This window comes from Crinia signifera, chromosome 1 (genome assembly GCF_055691185.1).
Source record: "Crinia signifera chromosome 1, ASM5569118v1, whole genome shotgun sequence".
NCBI classification, from domain to species: Eukaryota; Metazoa; Chordata; class Amphibia; order Anura; family Myobatrachidae; genus Crinia; species Crinia signifera.
In genome coordinates this window covers 199,992,027-200,017,258 of record NC_139217.1, presented here as the reverse complement: position 1 = coordinate 200,017,258, position 25,232 = coordinate 199,992,027, and the positions used below count along the sequence as shown (strand labels likewise).

The 25,232-nt window shown below is 45.3% G+C and overlaps 1 protein-coding gene across 1 annotated transcript in view; it reads right to left on the bottom strand.

The window, feature by feature from the left end:
* LOC146067035 (proepiregulin-like) overlaps positions 1-24,721 on the bottom strand; it is a 60,980-nt gene extending 36,259 nt beyond the window's left edge. Inside the window, exon 1 of the mRNA XM_083179154.1 lies at positions 24,700-24,721. The gene's annotated coding sequence lies outside the window, so the exon portion shown is untranslated. The remainder of the gene's footprint in view (positions 1-24,699) is intronic.
* Between the last annotated feature and the right edge of the window lie 511 nt (positions 24,722-25,232).

Sequence of the window (25,232 nt, the reverse complement as noted above, 5' to 3'; positions counted from 1 at the left end):
CATTGTGCAGCTTTGTGTTAAAAGTGGCCAGTAAAGCAAGCAGGTGTCAGCTAACACTGTTTTATCGGTACTTGTTTCCTAGCACGGCGCCCGTCAGGGTTGATCGCATGCCTTAAGTTAAGGTACTTAAGGCATGCGATCGTCACGATGGACGCGATTTTCTGTCAATTATCAGCTTTTATTGCCGGTAAAGAGAAAATTGCGTTGATCACGTCCATCGCGTGCCATTATAATGCGACCGACGCGATCAACGTGATTTTCCCATAGAGAACAATGTTAAATGAGTTTTAAAGTTAAAATCGCGTTGATTGCGTCGGTCGCATGCCATTATAATGGCATGCGATGCGATCAACACGATTTTACAGAGGGAACAATGGGAAAAGGGCCAATAGGGCCAATTTCTCATTGTATATGCCCCCTCATGGGTATTAAGTATGGTTAATGCCCCCCCCCCCCCCCCCATTGTTATCGCCACCCCACTATTGACGCCAACCCGAAGCATGGTGAGCGCAGCGAGCCCGCGAAAGGCGGCGGTACGCGTCCTCCGACCTTTTCACACCCCCACTATCCACGTTGGTGTGGAGTTGATTTTACAAAGCATGGTGAGCGAAGCGAGCCCCGCGAGGGGACGCGTATACCTGTGAAGTTCTGCGCGTCCCCTCGTGGGGCTCGCTGCGCTCGCCACGCTTTGGGCTCGGTGGCTCGCCACTTTTTATAAAATCAACTCCTCACCGACGTGGATAGTGGGGGTATGAAAAGGTCGGAGGACGCGTACCATCCACGCTTCGGGTTGGCGTCAATAGTGGGGTGGCGTTAACAATGGAGGGCCATTTCACCCATCAGGGGGGGGGGGTTGCAATGAAAATGGGGGGTTTTGGGGATTTTTACATTGAAATTGGGTCTCAGGGACCATTTTACATTGATTCCAGTGTAAAAATCGCGTCCATCGCGTCGATCGCATCGCATGCGATTTGGTTGGCGATACAATAAAAATTGCGGGCGCCGTGCTAGGAAACAAGTACCGTTTTATCAGTCTGGAACTTTATATTAAGCCTCCCAAATGTTACCTTAAAGGGGAACAGCAGGGTAATATGGAGGAATTACTGGAAAGGTTTACTGAACTGGCAGCGGAGCAGCAAGCTCCAGTTCAGATGATACATGAGGGGCAGTAGAAGATGGCTGCATAAACAACAAGCCCAGGTCCAGATGACATATAAGAGCCAACAAACTCAAATTCAGATGCTGCATGAGGAGCTAAAAGAGCTGAGAAATGGTGGGCATGAGCAGGTGAGGCTACCTAAGCTCACTCCAGCTCATGACATTAATGCATTCCTAAGCATATTTTATTGCACGTCCACGTGCCTGGAATGGCCTGCACAGGAATTGTCTGACAGGCTGGCTCTCTGTATAACAGAGGAGGCACAGAGAGACAATGTGGATATGGCTGTGGTCACATTCCTACCCTGATCTTAAGAAAGCTATACTTGACAGGATTGGAGTGACAGGCCCCAATAAAGTCGAAGCATTCGATGACTGGCAGCTGGAGGACTCTTAGCCTCCCAGGATTCAGCTGGCCAAACTAGTCTGGCTGGCCAAGGCCTGGTTGCAGCTAGATTGTGGATATAGTCGCACTGGACCAGGCTACTCTATGGGAGACAGCCCAGAGGGATTCTGGATCTACTAAAAGAAGGGTAGGAACTTCAACCAATTGTATGGCCGTCTAAGGCAGATAATGCCACTCTTGAAAAAACACATGGAAAAAGCTCAACAACATCAGAAATTGGGAGACAAGGTGCTAGTGTTTGTAACCACTACAGAAAATAAGATGTATGCTCAATGGCTCAGCCCTTATGAGCTCATAGAGGCATTTGGACCGGTCAATTATAGGGGGGGTATAATAAGGGAGGTACAAAGCTACCATATAAACCTTTAAAACCCTGGAAGGAAACAATTTGTAAAATAAATAATAAATAAATAATTAATTAATGACACATGGCAGCACCACTGGAATTATACACAACATACTGCAGCACCCCTTGAATTAAATACGACAAATGGCAGCACCCCTGAAATTATACACAACATATGGCAGCACCCCTGGAATTATATATGACACATGGCAGCACCCCTGGAGTTATACAGCACACTGGGCAGCACAGGAGTAAAAAAATATATATATATTTTTTCTAATACACAGCAATCCACATTTATTAGCCTCAGCCCCCTTAGTAGTGCCCCCATAATAGTACAGTTTTAGTGATTACCCCCTTAGTAGTTGTCCACCATAGTAGTTTTCCCCATAGTATTTGTCCCCCTTAGGTGTCCCTCATTGTAGCAGCCCCCTCTCAGCCCCTCTCAGACTCCATTACAGGCAGCCCCTAGTAGACATCCTGTGCTTCAGGCACGGATATCTACTGCTATCAGGTCTGAATTAGGCCCAACATTCTGACGAAGATTCTGCACCTACCATGCTTGTGCAAGTCCCTATGGAGCTTGCGATGATTGTGACTACGATGCATCACAGCCCCAGCATAATAGCATCTGCAAAAAGTCACAGACATGACTACGCCATAAATGCTAATGCTGCATGCAGCTCAGAATTATCTCATAAATAGTCATAACCCCCAGTGTGCTGAGTTCTACGCCTTTTTTATGGATGTCTACCCAATTTTATCAACATTATGAGATCACAAAAAATACGCGTTGTACTCCTGAAACTCGAGGAAGGTAGGTTCGTAGAAATGTAAGGAAAAATTACCTCATAGAAAGGGTAGTGGATAAGTGGAACAGCCTCCAATCAGAGGTGATTTAGGCAATAGAGCAACTTAAAAATGCTTGGGATAGGCCCTATGCCTGGGATGCTTGGGATAGGCCCTATCCCCATGTTGACCTAATGGTGTCGACCAACATGCTGTAAACCAAACGATCCCAACCCCTTGTTTGCCGGTTTTTTTTTATCCTTTAGGTATAATCTCAAAATATTTAATCCTATATTAAATATTTTGAGATTATACCTAAAGGATAAAAAAAAACGGCAAACAAGGGGTTGGGATCGTTTGGTCGACAAGCATTAGGTCGACACCATTAGGTCAACATGGGGAAAGGTTGACATGGTTCTAAGTCGACATGGGACAAGGTCAACATGGGTCTAGGTTGACATGGGACATGGTCAACATGGGTCTAGATTGACATGGGTTTAGGTCGACAGGTCAATAGGTTGACACAAGCATTAGGTCAACAGTGTCTAGGTCGACATTGAAAACGTCGACATGGGGTTTTCCACTGTTTTTTTACCCGGATGTCGACACAGTCGACATGGGCACAGTTTTCAGTGAACCGCATCCCCTCTCTTCACTTGCAATGCTTCCGTCATTTTATTCTCCCACCATGCTCTATTGGATGGTGGGGCATGAAATCAGGGCCAAAACTAGGGTTTCTGGTGCCCGGGGCAAGACATTAATTTAGTGCCCCCCCCAAAAAAAATGTGTGTATATATATATATATATATATATATATATATATAAGATTCTGCTCCCCGGTGTCTTGTGAAGGACCCGGAAGGAAGAAAGCGGCACTCCAACGGAATTTTTAGAAATAAATCACCATTTATTAACAATGGAGTTAACAATGGAGGGCCATTTCACCCATCAGGGGGGGGGGGGTTGCAATGAAAATGGGGGGTTTTGGGGATTTTTACATTGAAATTGGGTTTTAGGGACCATTTTACATTGATTCCAGTGTAAAAATCGCGTCCATCGCGTCGATCGCATCGCATGCGATTTGGTTGGCGATACAATAAAAATTACGGGCGCCGTGCTAGGAAACAAGTACCGTTTTATCAGTCTGGAACTTTATATTAAGCCTCCCAAATGTTACCTTAAAGGGGAACAGCAGGGTAATATGGAGGAATTACTGGAAAGGTTTACTGAACTGGCAGCGGAGCAGCAAGCTCCAGTTCAGATGATACATGAGGGGCAGTAGAAGATGGCTGCATAAACAACAAGCCCAGGTCCAGATGACATATAAGAGCCAACAAACTCAAATTCAGATGCTGCATGAGGAGCTAAAAGAGCTGAGAAATGGTGGGCATGAGCAGGTGAGGCTACCTAAGCTCACTCCAGCTCATGACATTAATGCATTCCTAAGCATATTTTATTGCACGTCCACGTGCCTGGAATGGCCTGCACAGGAATTGTCTGACAGGCTGGCTCTCTGTATAACAGAGGAGGCACAGAGAGCCAATGTGGATATGGCTGTGGTCACATTCCTACCCTGATCTTAAGAAAGCTATACTTGACAGGATTGGAGTGACAGGCCCCAATAAAGTCGAAGCATTCGATGACTGGCAGCTGGAGGACTCTTAGCCTCCCAGGATTCAGCTGGCCAAACTAGTCTGGCTGGCCAAGGCCTGGTTGCAGCTAGATTGTGGATATAGTCGCACTGGACCAGGCTACTCTATGGGAGACAGCCCAGAGGGATTCTGGATCTACTAAAAGAAGGGTAGGAACTTCAACCAATTGTATGGCCGTCTAAGGCAGATAATGCCACTCTTGAAAAAACACATGGAAAAAGCTCAACAACATCAGAAATTGGGAGACAAGGTGCTAGTGTTTGTAACCACTACAGAAAATAAGATGTATGCTCAATGGCTCAGCCCTTATGAGCTCATAGAGGCATTTGGACCGGTCAATTATAGGGGGGGTATAATAAGGGAGGTACAAAGCTACCATATAAACCTTTAAAACCCTGGAAGGAAACAATTTGTAAAATAAATAATAAATAAATAATTAATTAATGACACATGGCAGCACCCCTGGAATTATACACAACATACTGCAGCACCCCTTGAATTAAATACGACAAATGGCAGCACCCCTGAAATTATACACAACATATGGCAGCACCCCTGGAATTATATATGACACATGGCAGCACCCCTGGAGTTATACAGCACACTGGGCAGCACAGGAGTAAAAAAAAATATATATATTTTTTCGGTACTCTTTACCTAGAACGGCGCCCATCGGGGTGATCGCGGGATCGCGGGCAGTACATAAACGGCCGCGACGCGATGCCCGCGATCACCGCGATTTTCCCATAGGGAACAATGTTAAAAAGCCAGATTGACCGCGATTTTGCATTCAATGCCTCAATGCCCGCGATTTTACCATAGGAATCAATGTTAAATGGGCTACAGAGCCCAAATAGGCTCAATTAACCCTTAAATGTCACCCCAATTTTTTGACGCCACCCCACGATCCACGCCAACCCGAAGCGTGGCGAGCGCAGCGAGCCCGCGAGGGGCGGCGGTACGCATCCTCCGACCTTTTCATGCCCTACTATCCACGTCGGCGTGGAGTTGAGAATAGAATAGTGTGGCGAGCGCAGCGAGCCACCGAGCCCGAAGCGTGGCGAGCGAAGCGTGGCGAGCGCAGCGAGCCCCGCGAGGGGACGCGGATACCTTCACAGTTATACGCGTCCCCTCGCGGACTTCACAGGTGTCCGTGGCGACGCGGACACCTGTGAAGCCCGCGAAGGGACGCGTTTACCTGTGAAGGTATCCGCGTCCCCTCGCGGGGCTCGCTGCGCTCGCCACGCTTCGGGCTCGGTGGCTCGCTGCGCTCGCCACACTATTCTATTCTCAACTCCACGCCGACGTGGATAGTAGGGCATGAAAAGGTCGGAGAACGCGTACCGCCGCCCCTCGCGGGCTCGCTGCGCTCGCCACGCTTCGGGTTGGCGTGGATCGTGGGGTGGCGTAAAAAAATTGGGGTGACATTTAAGGGTTAATTGGGTCTATTTGGGCTCTGTAGCCCATTTAACATTGATTCCTATGAGAAAATCGCGGGCATTAAGGCATTTTACATTAAAATCGCGGTCAATTAGGCTTTTTAACATTGTTCCCTATGGGAAAATCGCGGTCATCGCGGGTACACGATTTTGATGTACCCGCGATTTACCCGCGATGCCCGATTCTGATCGCGGGCGCCGTTCTAGGTAAAGAGTACCATTTTTTCTAATACACAGCAATCCACATTTATTAGCCTCAGCCCCCTTAGTAGTGCCCCCATAATAGTACAGTTTTAGTGATTACCCCCTTAGTAGTTGTCCACCATAGTAGTTTTCCCCATAGTATTTGTCCCCCTTAGGTGTCCCTCATTGTAGCAGCCCCCTCTCAGCCCCTCTCAGACTCCATTACAGGCAGCCCCTAGTAGACATCCTGTGCTTCAGGCACGGATATCTACTGCTATCAGGTCTGAATTAGGCCCAACATTCTGACGAAGATTCTGCACCTACCATGCTTGTGCAAGTCCCTATGGAGCTTGCGATGATTGTGACTACGATGCATCACAGCCCCAGCATAATAGCATCTGCAAAAAGTCACAGACATGACTACGCCATAAATGCTAATGCTGCATGCAGCTCAGAATTATCTCATAAATAGTCATACCCCCCAGTGTGCTGAGTTCTACGCCTTTTTTATGGATGTCTACCCAATTTTATCAACATTATGAGATCACAAAAAATACGCATTGTACTCCTGAAACTCGAGGAAGGTAGGTTCGTAGAAATGTAAGGAAAAATTACCTCATAGAAAGGGTAGTGGATAAGTGGAACAGCCTCCAATCAGAGGTGATTTAGGCAATAGAGCAACTTAAAAATGCTTGGGATAGGCCCTATGCCTGGGATGCTTGGGATAGGCCCTATCCCCATGTTGACCTAATGGTGTCGACCAACATGCTGTAAACCAAACGATCCCAACCCCTTGTTTGCCGGGTTTTTTTTATCCTTTAGGTATAATCTCAAAATATTTAATCCTATATTAAATATTTTGAGATTATACCTAAAGGATAAAAAAAAACGGCAAACAAGGGGTTGGGATCGTTTGGTCGACAAGCATTAGGTCGACACCATTAGGTCAACATGGGGAAAGGTTGACATGGTTCTAAGTCGACATGGGACAAGGTCAACATGGGTCTAGGTTGACATGGGACATGGTCAACATGGGTCTAGATTGACATGGGTTTAGGTCGACAGGTCAATAGGTTGACACAAGCATTAGGTCAACAGTGTCTAGGTCGACATTGAAAACGTCGACATGGGGTTTTCCACTGTTTTTTTACCCGGATGTCGACACAGTCGACATGGGCACAGTTTCCAGTGAACCGCATCCCCTCTCTTCACTTGCAATGCTTCCGTCATTTTATTCACCCACCATGCTCTATTGGATGGTGGGGCATGAAATCAGGGCCAAAACTAGGGTTTCTGGTGCCCGGGGCAAGACATTCATTTAGTGCCCCCCCCCCCAAAAAATGTGTATATATATATATATATCCTGGATAGGGCTGGCACACTCATTTACAAATACATCCGCCTGGGGTTGCACATCAGTGATATCCCTATGACAGGGTCACAAATACAGTCCAAATAGAAGAAATGGCACTCACCAGGGCTTCAATCTTCCCAGCAAAGGGTTTTTAATCCATATATCAGGAAAGAATTACAGGCATAGAATCTGGTCGACGTTTCGGCCACAGAACGTGGCCTTACTCATGACCGCCTCGTCACCTGTGTGTCTTCTGAACGAGGCGGTCATGAGTAAGGCCACGTTCTGTGGCCGAAACGTCGACCAGATTCTATGCCTGTAATTCTTTCCTGATATATGGCGTTATACAGGCTCCATCGACGTTTCAAGGCATGTAAGCCTTTTCCTCAGGATGCGCCCTACAATGTGTAAAGTGCCAGTGTGGGTTTTACCCACACTGGCACTTTACACATTGTAGGGCGCATCCTGAGGAAAAGGCTTACATGCCTTGAAACGTCGATGGAGCCTGTATAACGCCACTTGTTGTCACTTTTAATAAATGGTGATTTATTTCTAAAAATTCCGTTGGAGTGCCGCTTTCTTCCTTCCGGGTCCTTCACAAGACATCGGGGAACAGAATCTTTCTACCTAACCATTGAGGGCACCACGGTTATTATCCCCATTGTCCAGAGTGCCGAGCAACCCCAGGACTACTATATATATATATATATATATATAAGAAAAAAGAAGAAAGAAGAATAGGAATTATCTTATCCTTTCTTCTTTTCTCCTTTCTTTTTTCTTATCTTTTTCTCACCTGTACCTCTATTAACAGCAAGGTATTATAGAGGTGCTTCTCTTTTAAGCGCATTATTGGGGCCACTATCCTTTCTATATATATATATATATATATATATATATATATATATATATATATATATATATATATATATATATATTTATGTGCTTACAGACATCAGAAGGGTGATATTAAACCAACAAACAAGACAATATATCATATATTATTATATATACACTGTATTCTGAAATGAAATATATATTTACAAATTATCCCTCAACTGGTCCACTTGCATCAAGATACATATATATATATATATATATATATATATATATATATACTAGAAACTATATGAACCTGAAAACAGGGACAGTGCGCACCGAAGGCGCACACTAAAAATGTAGGGCATTTTTTTTTTGGGGGATGGGGGGAGAGAAGTGGTGTGGTCACATAGTAGTATCAATTCACATTATAGCACACCGTTATGCCCAGTACACATTCCAGCACACACCGTAATGCACAGAGCACATTACACCACAAACCGTAATGCCCAGTACACATTATACCACACACCGTTATGCCCCCCCCCAGTACACATTATAAGCAATAGTAATTGCTGCTGCCACTGGATAGAACACTGTCCCTGAATGATACACAATATGCCACACACTGCAATGTCCAATATGTCACAAACATACCTCCCAACACTGGAGGCAGAGGAGATGAGACATCTGCGTGTGCCGAAGGCACGCGCCCAAAATTAGAGGTTTCACCTACTACCGTGGAACTCCTGTGAGGCTACATCCCCCATTTTTTCCGCTATGAGGGCATGGTCAGCTCTCTAATGTGGGGTACACACCAGGACGACCCGCTCACGATGCACATTGTGAGCGGGTCATCAGTGTCTCGTCCGACCCGCTCACGATGATGCGGGGGGCACGACCCGCTCACGATGTGCACCGTGAGCGGGTCCGATCCGATGCCGACCCGCACCTGGCTGTATGGTCGTCATTGAGATCCTACCTGCAGCAGGTAGGATCTCAATAACGACCGACCGACCCGCGGGACCGCGCATCGGATCGGTATCGGTCCACACCAGGACAGAAAAGGGCCCAATCAGCACACAATCTACATCCAATTGGTCGGAATCTGGATCTAGATTGATGGGATCGGGCCCTAGTCGTCCTGGTGTGTACCCAGCATAAGAGCTGTAGCCACATGGGGTGCGGCCATGGAAAATGGAGGTGTGATACACATATGCCCCCAAAAGTGCAGTGTCAGATACACATGACCCCAAAAGTGCAGTTCGTGATGCCCATTATACCTATGCCGCATACTGTGATGCCCATTATAAATATGATCCGCACCGTGATGCTCATTATACATATGCCCCACACCTGGATGCTCATTATACATATGCCACACACATGATGCCCATTATACATATGCCCATTATACAGTACATATGCCCCACAACGTGACGCTCCATTATGCAAACGTCCCACAGCGTGACGCTCCATTAAACATATGCCACACACATGATGCCCATTATACATATGCCCCACCCCTGGATGCTCATTATACATATGCCACACACCTGGATGCTCATTATACATATGCCACACACATGATGTCCATTATACATATGCCCCACAACGTGATGCTCCATTATACATATGCCACACACCGTGATGCCCATTATACATATGACGCACACTGTGATGCCCATTATACATATGCCACACACCGTGATGCTCCATTAAACTTATGCCACACACATGTTGCCCACACATATGCCCCACACTTATATGCTCATATTATTACATATACACTGTATTCTGAAATGAAATATATATTTATAAATTATCCCTCAGTCATTGACTCTCTCTGAAGGTAAATTATTAACCAGTTGAAGACTGAGGATTGACTCAGTCAGCAGTTGGTTAATAATAATTTAGCTTTAGAGAGAGTCAATGACTGAGGTATAATTTATAAATATATATTTCATTTCAGAATATAACCCGGACCCCCAATTTCTCCCCCTGTCCCCAATACTATGCAGCTGTCTGTGTATATTATCTTAGTTTTTAGAGAAATAACTTTTGGCACCCGCTGTCACTTGCTGGCTCAGCCAGGGCTGCCCCTTCAGACAGTCTCTGCGCAGTCAATCAATGCGCCCTGCTCGAATGTGGCTGGGGAGTGGTGATGGGGAGAGGCCTGATGGCGCGCTGGCTAGTCCTGCGGCGCACGCTGTATTACCGGCCGCTGTCACTGCTGGCTCTCTGCCCAGGGGCTGCCGCTAGCTTCTCCACACAGTCTGCGCTTGGCCTCCTATTATGATGTACGTGTGGGCGGCGCATGCGTGATGACATCACCCACACAGCATCACAAGGAGGAGGAACCCGGCGGAGATGAGTAAAAAAAATCTGTGACCGTTTTTGTACCCTGCATGGTCAGTGACAGTATTGCGCCCCACCCCCTCCATCGCCCGGTGCACATGACCCCCAGCCCCCCCCCCCTAGTTACGGCCCTGATGAAATACTGCCTGTCGGCACATGTCGGCTCAAAAAATAGTGAAAAAGCCCATGTCAACATTTTGACTGTCGACCTAGACACTGTCGACCTAATGCTTGTGTCAACCTAATGACCTATCCCCATGTCGACCCAATGCTTGTTGACCAACATGCTGTAGATCAAATGACCGTATCCCCAAACAAGATGGGCCAAATGGTTCTTATATGCCGTCAAATTCTATGTTTCTATGTTTCCAAGCCTGAGTTGTAATTTCTTTCTTTGCTATTATTATTATTATTATTATTATTATTATTATTATTATTATTATTATTATCATGGCATTTACTACATGTTTTTGTATTGAGACATACTATTTGTATTGGATATTTTATATCATTTTATATTGGCTATTTATATGAAATTGTGGCACATTTTTTGACACTTTACAGAAGGTCACAAGTTTACTTAATTATACCCCTTTCAGACAGAAAAGTCTGAAAATCCCGGCAAATACACGGCATTTCAAATGCTGTGTCAATTTGCCGGGAGCAGCCTGACCCCCCTTCACACAGAAGAACAAAATTACCGGGTTGAAAATTTCTACCTGAATAACACGGGTATTTCTTCTGTGTGAAAGGGTCAACACGGGTCATAAATCCCGTGTCCTCGACCCTGGTCAATTCCCGGGTCGGAGACACGGGATTTACGACACGGGTGTGCCCTTTCACACAGAAAAAGGACCCGTGTATTTAATGAAATTCCCGGGTGGAACTGCTTCACCCGGGTATTTCATTTTCTGTGTGAAAGGGGTATTACAGTATAAATTGCCCTTCCTCCTGACCCCAGGCTGGCATTGCTGTATGTGTATAGCCATGTCATTCAGTCCACCAAGAACCTTTGCAATCTTGCTGGACAATTATCAAACAGAGCACCTATCCTTGTATATCAATTCCAAGTTCCCTATAGCTTGTGAGCAACACTTTCCTACCGCTATGATTTTCTGTTTTTACCCAGTTTTGGTTTATCATTCTTGTTTCCAATTGTAAAGCATAAGGGATTTGCTGCACTATATAAGAAACTGTTAATAAACAAATAACATAATTTCCGGGCAAGCTTCGCTGAGATCCTGAGACTCCCTACCCCTGCATGTGAATATAACTATGCAGCAACAGTATATAAGAAGCAATGCCTCCACCATCTGGTTTTACCTGCAAATAGCAGCCACCCTTCATTTAATGTAAAACAGTGATGCTCATAAACAAATGTCTATTAAAAAGGCAGCTACTGTTGTATCTACATTGCCAAGTGAAATGACTGCATTGTCACTGTTTATGGTGCATAACACGTGGGGGGTTATTCATGGAGCAGAAAAAGCCCTTTATCAGTGAAATAGTGTTTTTCATGGGTTGGGATCATTTGGTCTACAGCAAGTTAATCAACAAGCATTAGGTCGACACCATTAGGTCGACATTGGGGAAAAGACCAAAGAATATAACCATAGGCGTGCGCAAGGGGGGTGCCGGGGGTGCACCTCCTAATCATAGCTGAGGGATGGGGCTTTCCAACGAGCCCAGCCCCGTGTCTCTAGCCCCCTGGGAACCGGAGATACTGCCAGGCAAAGCTGGAACGTTTTCCCTATAGAATAACATGGGACCCGCTAATTCCGACCCCCACCCAGTTCAATGGCTGCCAGTTCCCCCTTCGGCATCACTGAAGCTCGAGGTTGATTTCAGTCAAACCCAAATCGCTGGGCCTTCAATCTGATACCAGGCGGATCCATATGGATTATTTGATTCCAGGGATATTGAGGTTAAACCGTTTTTTTTTTTTTGTATGTGTGTGTGTGTATACTATGTGTGCGGGTGGGCATTTGCCCCTGGGCACTTGGGGTACAAGTGTTCCGTGCCCGCCACAGCCTCCTTCCCTTTTGAGCGGCTGACCAGATGCTGCCTGCCGCTGACAGGTAAAGTAGCTTCAGTGTGCGGCGTGCAGCATCCGGCCAGCGGCTCAAAAGGGAAGGAGGCTGCGGCTCCGGTGGACATCTTATAAGAAGAGTGCACAGCGCTACCCGGAAGTGCGGATTCACGGGAGCGCTGGTGTGCAATGCACACCCCCAGCAATGAGCATGAAACTCCCCTTGTCAACGAGCATTTAACCACCCCCTTCCCAGGGAGCATGTGACTCCTGGCAAAGAACATTTCACATCCCCCCCATGGCATAATCTGTAATGGCCATCACAGTCTGAGGCGTAACGTGTAATGGGCATCATGGTGTGAGGCATAACATGTAATGGGAATTACACGTACAACGTGTAATGGGCATTATGGAATGTGGTATACTATGTAATGGCTGTGTGATGTGTAATATGCATGTAAGTATGTGTTAATTTTTGGCGCGCGCCTTCGACGTGCACAGTCCCTATTGTCCCTGTTTTAATAATATTTTTTTTAAGCCCTAACATAATTTGTAATGGGCATTACGGTGTGTGGCATGTGTGATGGGCATTATTGTGCGTGACATTATGTCTAGTGTGTTTCATTATGTGTAATAATAGGAGATGATGAACACGCCCAGTAGATAGTGATGGACACGCCCCCTCCAATGGTGCACCCCCTAATAAAACGGGCTGTGCACGCCTATGAATATAACCCTAAGGTTATTAGGAGCGCTGGTTCAATGTACTTGAAGGATCCCAATTCCTGTGCACTATTGCTGCCCCTTGTTAGAGGTTGTGTGCCTCAAAACAAACATAGAAAAGGAAGAGAACATGTATCTTGCACTAGCATGTAATCTCAATGGGCGCAGTTGTGCTGAGCACAATAATAAACAGTGTTTTTATATATAGAAATTTATTAAAAAGAGAAATTCATAAGTAAACATAGCATATGAATATATATATATATATATATATATATATATATATATATATATATATATAAAGAAATAGAAGTGCACTTCATATAAAATTTAAATACACATGACACTACAAGACATACAACACAAAACATGCAGATGCTCTTTCAATAAATTCTCTTAATTCTGGTATAAGGCTAGAAATGGCTTTAAAACAGGCATCAAGTGTTCAGTTGATTAAGCAAGGCATAATGGTATGTTAAGAAGTACTATAGGTGAAGCAAAATGTATATGTAATATAAAGAATGCTTTTGTATATGGCAATGAATGTAATGAATATTGGAAAAATAAATAAATAAATAAATACTCTATTTAGAAAAAAAAAGCAAGGCATAATTTCATATGCACAATAATTGACGACAGTCTCCTTAATAACAGTTGTAATCCATCTCTGGAAATGTCCACCAATCCGAAAGATTCAAGATTCCCTCATATTCAATGGAGGTAAACTCTAGGTATGTGCAGGTTCTGATTTACTCTGATTTACTCTGATTTCAAAGCAGGATCTCATTGGCTATCAACTATCAACAACTGTCATGTGATTTGGGATAACCAATAATACCCTGCTTTGAAATCAGAGTTAATCAGAACCTGCACATAAACTCCCGTTTCTTATGGAGAGCTAGCTGTATCAGCTGGGCAGCCTGATGGATTGCTGCTATATGGATATGATTTCATACATACATGAGCTCCACCAATCAGAGCTCAGCACAAACGTCTCAGCCTCTGCCCTCTGGTGCAAAGTGTCATGGGACTTAGTCAACTCCCAGTAATGCACTGCACACTTGTGCAATCAGTGTGCCTTGGCTCCCGATGCTCAGCACCAATAATCATTGTCACATTGGCAGATAGGTGAAGCTGCATCACTACCCCACTTCCATGCACAAAACCTTTAGCTAAAAAAAAAAAAACACACACATGCCAACCACAAGGGGCCCCTAGCTAGAGGGGGGCCCAGGGGCACTGACCCCTTGTGCCCCATTATAATCTGGCCCTGGTTGCACATACAAATGACAATTCACATGTTAGGATTTGCAAGGTTAGATAGAGCAGTCAGGTGTTTAGATTAGCAGTATCTTAGAGTACATTGTTCAATAGCTGAATAGCTGTCGGGAAGAAGCTTTTTGCGGTTCTTGACGACTTGGCAGGAATGGACCTGAAGTGTCTACCTGATGGGAGAATATCAAACAAGCTATGGCCAGGGTGGAGTTTGTCCTAGCTCGCTTCTTGACCCTACTTAAGTATTGTTCCTTTACAGGGGGGAGGTCCGTCCCAATAATCTTCTCTACTGTCCTCACCACTCTTTGCAGTCTTCATTTGTCAGATTCATTGGCCCCTCCATACCAGATTGTAATAGAGGAGCATAGAACAGACTCCACGATAGCAGTGTAAAAGAGTTGAAGCAGCTACTGTGGAATATTTCAGTTGTCTCAGGAAGAACAGCCGCTGTTGGGCCTTTTTGACAATGGAAGTTATGTTGGGCTCCCATCTGAGGTTGCGAGAGATTTTTGTCCTAAGGAATTTGAAGGCCTCTACCCATGACACCACTCTGTTGGAAATTACCAGTGGGACCTTGACATTTGGTTTTCTCCTGAAGTCTACTAGGTACTTATGTAATATCTGGGCTCCCATTTTTCTTATGAGACCGCTTCGGGCGCGGTGGATCGCTGCGCTCGCCACACTATATAAAATCAACTTCATGCTTAGTTGGATAGTAGGGGTATGAAAAAATTGGGTGCATTTAACATGGGAGCCCAGATAATACATAAGTACCGTCTACTATCATCTCGACTGTTTTGCTGGGGTTTAGGTCCAGGTTGTTTCTGCTCCACCACTGTGAAAGTCTGTTCACTACTCGTCTGTATTTGTCGGTAGTTCACCAACAGTAGGGGTGCAGTGGCCAAGTCAGACAGCTGGATTAGAGCAACAAAACATGTTTCTCCACCTGTGTGGGTAACCACATCAGCGGCTTCCTCAGTTGTCATTGGGGAAAGGTCAACATGGTTCTAGGTCTACATGGGTCAGCATCGACATGGGTCTAGGTCGACATGGGTTTAGGTCGACAGGTCAATAGTTCGACACAAGCAATAGGTCAACATGGTCTAGGTCAACAGTCAAAAGGTCAACATGGGGTTTTTCACTGTTTTTTTATCTGAAAGTCGACATAGTTGACATGGACATAGATTCCAATGCACTGCATCCCCTCGCATCGCTCGCTTTGCTCGCATGCTTTGGGCACGGTGCCTCACTGCGCTTGGCACACTATTTTATTCTCCCACCACACCATAGTGGATGGTAGGGCATGAAATACCGCCTGTTGGAACATGCCCAGCCCTGTCCTATGCCTCCTTTTCATAGAAGGATAACTGTATATAAATAATGTATTTCATATAATAGCAGGAATAACTTTGGAACATTTGTTGGGTCACACACCATATTGCCGTACATATTTGCCTACTCTCCTGGAATGGGCAGGAAAATCGGGTGTCCCAGAAAAGTGGGCATCACAAAATGGACTGTTTCAGAGACGATGCCTGCTCGGGACGGGTGGCTGACATCATCATGACGTCAGCACCTGCCTCATTTTCGGCCATCTCCGGCTGAATAAAAGTCAGTTCTCACTGACTTTTATTTCTGAAGGGGAGAGAAATCATTCTATAATCGACGGCCATTGAATGATTTCTGCCCCCTTCGGCTGCATGCGAGAGGATGTGTTCTCGGACACATCCTCTCCCATGTTACTGAGATGATGCGGGTGATGCTGGCGGCCTTGGGTTGGGCGTTCGGTTGGGCTGCGAGCAGTGCTGACCAGTTTGATAGGCTGCGAGTGAACACATCCTAGCGAACAGATCTGAATTAGGCCCAATATGACATGAACAACTTCCGTGCCGATGAACCTGAAAAATTAACACTGTGTTCTAGATTTTATGCAAATGTGGAAAATAGGCGGTATATGAAAATGTGTTTCTGATTGCGCCATTACATGACTGATTCCCATTGGGTTTTCAATAGGTCATCCCTCATCATAGCTTCAAAGCTAAATGTTTCACAACAGTTATTTCTGAAGAATCAGCTTACAGTGATGCAATAACCTCCATTGACATAAACCAATAGCATGACCAGCATGTTTAACTGATCATAATCTTAGCATTCAAGTTAAAGGTTGGTATTGATAGTGATGTTCCTCATTTCAATATTGCAGTCTATACTGTCATGTACCATTTCTGTAACAAATATTGCAGTCAGGAAGTTATTGATGTCATTCTTATGCATGGCAGCTAAGAGAATGTAAACACTGAATGTTTTTTCGGAAATGTTTGTTTCTGTTATCCAGCTTTTAAAGTCTGCAGCTGTGGATATTTATGTTATGTAGCATCAATAAAATGGATCAGCATAAACAACAATATAAAATATTAAAAATATGGTTTCCTGCCTTTCAGAGCACTCCGAGCCATATAAAATAGCCAGATTCCACAAGTGAGTGAAAGGAATACTGTTTATATTAATCGGCAAGAAATCATTAATTCCTTATTAGGTTTGCAGTTTGGCATTAAAATGCTATTGTAACATACTGGGCCAGATGCACTAAGCTTCAAAAGTGATAAAATGGAGAATGATAAACAACCAGCCAATCAGCTCTTGCCTGACATTTTTCAAACACAGTCTGTGAAATGGCAGGTAGGAGCCGATTGGCTGGCTGTTTTCCACTCTCCATTTTATCACTTTTGATGCTTAGTGCATCTGGCCCTTATTGTCTTACAACTCAACCACTAATCAAACTATTATTAAATTAACATTGACTTACAGTTCTAGTTTACCCAAGACAGAAAAAGTGTAGTGACAGCTCATAGATTTTATTTTCAACTAGCACTTTTGTAATGATTTCAATAATCCAAATATAGGGCCTGATTCAGACTTGTTTGCTGTGCTGCGTATACTCATAGCCTAGGTAAGCGCCGCCTGCCACCGAATGTATGGATCATATGGTCGACATACATTAGATCAGCCACTAAATGTCAATAGGGCTTAGGTTGACACATGAAATAGGTCAACATGGCTAATGTCGACAGGGTCGCAAAGTCGACACAAGCATTAGGTCGACATTGGAATGGTCGACAGTCAAAGGGTCAGCATGAGCTCTACCATTTTTTTTGGTCCTGAATTTCAATCGACACCATATCAGTGTACCTCTGCACTTGCCATGCTTGGGCACGGTGCCTTGCTGCGGTGCCTTATTGCTTGGGCACTATTATATTCACCCTCCACGCCCTAGTGGATGGTAGGCTATGGAATATCGCCTGTCGGCACATGTCGGCTCAGTAAAAAATGAAAAACTCATAGAAACATAGAATTTGACGGCAGATAAGAACCACTTGGCCCATCTAGGCTGCCCCTTTTTAAACATGTTACCTCAAACCATATTTGATCCTTATTTTTTTGTAAGGATATCAATATGCTTATCCCCAAGCATGTTTAAATTGTACTACTGTATTGGCCTCTACCACCTCTGATGGTAGGCTATTCCACTTATCTACTACTCTTTCTGTGAAGTAATTTGGTACTTGTTTCCTAGCACGGCCACAATCGCGTCCATCGTGTACCTTAAAGTTAAGGTACACGATGGACGCGATGGACCCGATTTCCTTTGAAATCAGGTCCATTTTGCCGGCAAAGGCAAAATCGGGGGCATCGCGTCGGTCGCGTGCATTAACATGGCCCTCGACGCGACCGACACGATGGACGCGATTTTGCCATAGGCTTCAATGTTAAAATATTTTTAACATTGAAATCGAGAGAATCGCGTCGGTCTTGTGCCATTATAATGGCACAAGATGAGATGGACTGAGATGGAAATGGGCCAATATGACCCATTTCACATTGTATATGGCCCCGTCATGGTCAAAAAGTTACGCAACCCCATTGTGAGCGTCACCCCACGATTGACGCCAACCCGAAGCGTGGCGAGCGCAGCGAGCCCGCGAGGGTCGGCGGTGCGCGTCCTCCAACCTTTTCATACCCATACTATCCACGTCGGCGTGGAGTTGAGAATATAAAGTGTGGCAAGCGCAGCGAGCCACCGAGCCCGAAGCGTGGCGAGTGGACGCGTATACCTGTGAAGTTATACGCGTCCCCTCGCAGGGGCTCGCTGCGCTCACCACGCTTCGGGCTTGGTGGCTTGCTGCGCTCGCCACACTTTATGTTCTCAACTCCACGCCGACGTGGATAGTAGGGGTATGAAAAGGTCAGAGGACGCGCACCGCCGCCCCTCGCGGGCTCGCTGCGCTCGCCACGCTTCGGGTTGGCGTCAATCGTGGGGTGCCGTTGAGGGGCTAAAATTGAGGGTCTGGGGAATACTTTACATAGAATCCAATGTAAAATAGGGTCCCAGGGGCCCTATTCACATTTGATTCAATGTAAAAATTGGGTCGATCGCGTCGGTCGCATCGCATGCGATTTAGTCGCATGCGATGCAACCGACGCGATTTTTCCGACATGATCACCCCGATACAAATCGGTGTGGCCGTGCTAGGAAACAAGTACCAGTAATTTTTCCTCACATTTCCCCTGAATCTTCCTACCTCTAATGACAGTGCATGTCCTCATGTTCTGTTGCTCCTCTTCCTGTGAAGAATGTCTCCCACCTGTACCTTGTTAAAGCCCTTGATATATTTGAAAGTTTCTATCATGTCCCCCCTTTCCCTTCTCTGCTCTAAACTATACATATTAAGATCTTTTAATCTTTCCGGGTACGTTTTGTGATGTAGGCCATGCACCATTTTAGTTGCCCTTCTTTGTACAGTCTCTAATGTATTTATATCCTTCTGGAGATATGGCCTCCAGAACTGAACACAATACTCTAGGTGAGGTTGTACCAATGACCTATACAGTGGCATTATTACTTCTTTCTTTCTACTGCTGATACCTCTCCCTATGCAACCAAGCATCTGACTTGCCTTCTTCAAGCATCTGACCTGCCAGTAAGTCCCCTGAAATAGTGACACCAAGATCCCTCTCTTCCGCAGTAGTTTCCATTATAGTGCCATTTATACTGTATTTAGTCTTTGGATTTTTGAGACCCAAGTGCATGATTTTCCATTTTTAGGCATTAAACGGTAGTTGCCAAGTCATGCAGACCTTTTGTGTCACCACCTTTCCTTTGTCAACGTAATGCTTCGGTCGACCTTCCCACCCTCTCAAACTTAGCCATGTCAACCTATTTCATGTGTCGACCTAAACACTCTCAACTTTTAGTGGTGGACCTAATGTATGTTTACCTTCATAGTGTCGACCTAGTAACCATATCCCTATAATAATGCTGGCCATACAGCAGATTTATATCAGGTGGCTGATCTCTAGATGGCTGGTTGGAATGATAATCTGGCAGTGTGGGAATAAACAATAATAATAATAATAATTGGTCTCATATGGCCAAAAACAGTTGTTTGAACAAGTTGGTAAATTCAAACATGTTTCATTTTATCCAACAAATCATTTAGCTTTAGGGAAAAGTGGACAAGCCGTGCGTGAGACTCTCAGTACTGAGGGAAGTCTCAGAACTGCTGCCCTCCAGAGTATCCCTTTCCCAATCTGTGCATTTGTTGGTGACCTCTACAGAACCCCTTCCTCCCCTGCCACCAATACCCACGGTGGATTTTTCCCCTACTTTCCATGACCAGACCAAGCTGAGGAGTTCAGGGCTGGTCCCAGTTTGTTATTTACTTTTTAACATAGGAATATTGACATCAATAAAAATTCTCCCCCTTCACTATTGTTATTTAGAAATTCCTCCCCTTCCTCCACCTCATTATCATTAATAAATTCCCCTTCTCCTACATTTGAATGTTATTTTTCTGAAGACTATTTAAACCAGTGGAGAGGTGCTGAGCCCAGGTGCAAAAATATAATTTGAGCCACCCCTCCTCCACCCAAACCTAGGTTTACATTATGCAACACGGCAGTGGGTGAAAGGTAGAGGCAGTGGGTGACAGGGGGAGGCAGAGTTTGACAGGGAAAAATACAGGAAGGCAAGTAGAGGGTAATAGGAACAGCAGTGGGCCCCTCAGTCCTTAGGGCCCCTGTGCACTGTACTTGCTGCACCAATGGTAGGTCCGCCTCTGATGTGAGCAGACTCAAATTGGAGGTCTCCGGAAAAATTAAACAAGTGTGTAGGAAGAATTAAATGTAGACTCTGCAATCAGGTCTGCAATAGGAGTATGTAAACAGTGTGATCTGCCAAGGATTGAACAAGTGTGTACCCACTGCTATCCTTACTGTTGTCTGGACTGTAGATCTCTGTCTGGTGAGTTATATTTGGGGAAAACTTTGGCCCTTATTCTGATCGGTGCGGTAATATCCGCGTGCGTTCGTGCCGCCGATGTTTTGTGTCTGCGCATGTGCAGAGGCGTCTCTGCGCATGTGCGAGCGGGGCGTACGGCCAAATCCCGCATGAAATGTGAACACTCCAAACAGGGGGTGGAGAGGGGTGTGAAGGGCTATTTGGGCTCATTACCATATGCATACGCCCCGCGTTTCATGGGCGTTCCCATGCAAACGCTGGGCGTACGTATGGTAATGCGGCCATGACGCACGTGTAGGGGGCGGACATATGACATCGCCGGATGTCAGCTGCCCGCCCAGATCCCTGCTTTTGCACGGAAAAATGTCCGTGTGGTCTGAGGTTGCAGGAGCTGGTGGACCACTCGGTCCTGCGACCATCGAATGATGGGGGAGGTTCCCTGAGATGGAGGAGGCGTATTCCGTGAAAAATACACGTGCGGTCCATTCGGCCAGCTTCTTACCGCGTACGGACGGAGTTGGCGATCCGTATGGAAGGCGGGGTTTTGCACGCACGGTCCTGGCCGCATAATCAGATCCGGCCGCACCGATCAGAATAAGGGCCTTTGTGAGGTCCCATTACTATTCCCATTACTCTTGCAAATTGAATTGCCTAGTGGAGTATGTATAATGGGTGCAGTGTGTGGTGCACACGGGGGTGCACCAGGGGGCCCACACTACACACCCCTGCACAGAGAACATGCTCCACAGGCACACATGCCAGCATCCATGTCTCCACATGTGGAGACAGGTCATATGACTATTCCTTAAATTTCTGTTTCACAATTTAATTTGGATCCATCATATCAAGGACACTTATAAAGATATATACTACTGATTACCTGTCGGGACTATTGATTCAAGTGTCTCTCATTTGTGTCTTAATTAAGATACATCTTTACATCAAAAGTGCAGCAATTTCTACAAACTAGATAATCATAAATGATCCATATTTTCGGGTTTATTAGTATTAGACATTTTTATGTGAATAATATTCTATACAACCGGGTGTGTATTATGCTAGCTTAAAAATAACAATGGTTCATGAGCATATACCTTGCTTCCACAAGCAAGTACAAATATATGCAGCTATAATTATCATATTAGGAATACATTTAATTCATATTTTATAAATAGCAGTATTAATAGCATAAATCATTGTTGCGAGACTCGGTACACTGCAGCTTTATTTTCTTCATGCCTCTCTTATATGATCCTTTCAATAAACTGCTCTGATACTTTTGGGGGAGGGGGGGGGGGGATCCTATGGATTTTCAACCATAATATTAATGCAAAAAAAGGTACTCTTTACTTAGAACGGCGCCCATCGGGGTGATCGCGGGATCGCGGGCAGTACATAAACGGCCGCGACGCGATGCCCGCGATCACCGCGATTTTCCCATAGGGAACAATGTTAAAAAGCCAGATTGACCGCGATTTTGCATTCAATGCCTCAATGCCCGCGATTTTACCATAGGAATCAATGTTAAATGGGCTACAGAGCCCAAATAGGCTCAATTAACCCTTAAATGTCACCCCAATTTTTTGACGCCACCCCACGATCCACGCCAACCCGAAGCGTGGCGAGCGCAGCGAGCCCGCGAGGGGCGGCGGTACGCGTCCTCCGACCTTTTCATGCCCTACTATCCACGTCGGCGTGGAGTTGAGAATAGAATAGTGTGGCGAGCGCAGCGAGCCACCGAGCCCGAAGCGTGGCGAGCGCAGCGAGCCCCGCGAGGGGACGCGGATACCTTCAGAGTTATACGCGTCCCCTCGCGGACTTCACAGGTGTCCGTGGCGACGCGGACACCTGTGAAGCCCGCGAAGGGACACGTTTACCTGTGAAGGTATCCGCGTCCCCTTGCGGGGCTCGCTGCGCTCGCCACGCTTCGGGCTCGGTGGCTCGCTGCGCTCGCCACACTATTCTATTCTCAACTCCACGCCGACGTGGATAGTAGGGCATGAAAAGGTCGGAGGACGCGTACCGCCGCCCCTCGCGGGCTCGCTGCGCTCGCCACGCTTCGGGTTGGCGTGGATCGTGGGGTGGCGTCAAAAAATTGGGGTGACATTTAAGGGTTAATTGGGTCTATTTGGGCTCTGTAGCCCATTTAACATTGATTCCTATGAGAAAATCGCGGGCATTGAGGCATTTTACATGAAAATCGCGGTCAATTAGGCTTTTTAACATTGTTCCCTATGGGAAAATCGCGGTGATCGCGGGTACACAATTTTGATGTACCCGCGATTTACCCGCGATGCCCGCGATGCCCGCGATTTTTTACCCCCGACGCCCGCGATTCTGATCGCGGGCGCCGTTCTAGGTAAAGAGTACCCAAAAAAATAACAAGCTAAAAACTAGGATTTTATTATAGCTGTTAGCTGATTTCTGCTCAACAGCTGCACAGACAGTATAATAGTTAGCATTACTACCTCACAGCACTTGGGTCATGGGTTTGATTCCCACCATGGGTCTAAAGCTGTGTACACACGGGGGAGATATATTGCTCAGCGTCTCCTTTTCATCAGCGACCAGAGATGGTCGCTGATGAAGGGGAACCTCTGCCGTGGAGACGCAGAGGTAATCAGAGATTAGAATGGGGCTAAAAAACGGGAGAGCGCAATCGGCGATTTATCGCTGGGGCACACTCCCATCACTGGGAATATGGTCGCCAGCGACCATATTCCCAGCGATTTCAGCCCCTATCGCCCCCGTGTGTACACAGCTTGACTGTGCTGAGTTTGTATATTCTCCATGTGCTTGCATGGGTTTCCTCCGGGTACTCCGGTTTCCTCACACAATCAAAAAATATACCAGTAGGTTAATTGGCTTTCAAAAAAATTAACCCCAAGAGTGAATGTGGCAGGGAATATAGATTGTAAGCTCCACTGGGGCAGCGACTGATGTGAATGTTCAAATATTCTCTGTAAAGCACTGCAGAATATGTGTGCATTGTATTCAGAATTGTTAATAATTAAATAAGTATGTTAGTGTAGCACCATCAGACTTACTTATAGGCATTGTGTAGATAATGTGATAAACCTAGTGCTATAATTTACTGATCAGGGTTATTCTACAGCCTGTGCTAGAGTTTCACCACTTTTTAATTTTCCATGTAAATGTTGCACACATTTTGATGTCCTCTATGGCCCTTATTCCGGTTAATTTGTTTGAGCAAGTATTCATACGCAGAGCGGCACACCAGTGACATACTATAGTGTTAATAAAAATTAGTGATAGGAAGCCGAAGCTACTGTATATATATATATATATATATATATATATAGAGAGAGAGAGAGAGAGAGATAAAATAAAAAATTAAATGTAATTAAAATGAGAGAGATAGTGTTAGTGAGGGAAAAGTGTTAATAGAATGTAAGGGCGTACCGCACTAAAGCCACCCAGCCCAACCAGTCCAGGGGCACCGCACCCCACACCACCATTACCCTAAATTGGGTCTACGATTAACCAGCAAGAAGCCACATGATAATGGCTTCTTACTAACTGTGGTGTGGGGTGCGGTGCCCCTGAACTGGTTGGGCTGGGTGGCTTTAGTGCGGCATGCCCTTACATTCTAGTAACACTTTTTCCTTTCCCTCACTAACACTATCTCTCTCATTTTACTTACATTTCATTTTTTATTTTAACTCTCTCTCTCTCTCTCTTTCTCTCTCTCTCTCTATATATATATATATATATATATATGCAGTGGATGGCCGCGGCAATGGGGACTTCAATCAAATGAAACAGATAGCCAAGCTTTTTCTGTGACGTTTCAGCCTTTAATCTAGGCTTTTTTCAAACCGCTTACATAAAAAACAAGTGAACACTCACCTCTTAAATACTGTGTAGCATCACCCCGGCTTCCAGGGACAGCGTGCGCTTCCAGGCGCTCGTGTCAGGCGCCTGTGTCTGACGTCACTCTCAGTTCAGTGGTTACCGCGGCAACCAGCCGCTCTGTGAGCTAAACAAGTGTATAATAAAGATTTATTGAAAAAAATATATTGAAAAAAAAAACCTTCTCCGTGTGTTACGGTGTAATAGCAACAAATGCAGTATTCAAACTGCTACTATAAGGCGCATAACCCTAGTACATGTGTCCACTGTCTCTGAAAACCAAAGTGACACTGCAAATAAACAAAAACAACATGAAATAGAACAATGACAGCAGGGCACCTACTAAGGCATGTACATTGCGCCTAGTGCTTCACATACATATGACTAACAACATTAAACAGATATTACAAACTAGGGAAAAGGAAGATTTTTTTCTAAACTACATGGTGATTAATTGAATATTGACACTATTAAAGACAAAAGTGTGGTGATACATTGATGAATACTGTTAGTCTATTTGAATTCTGGGT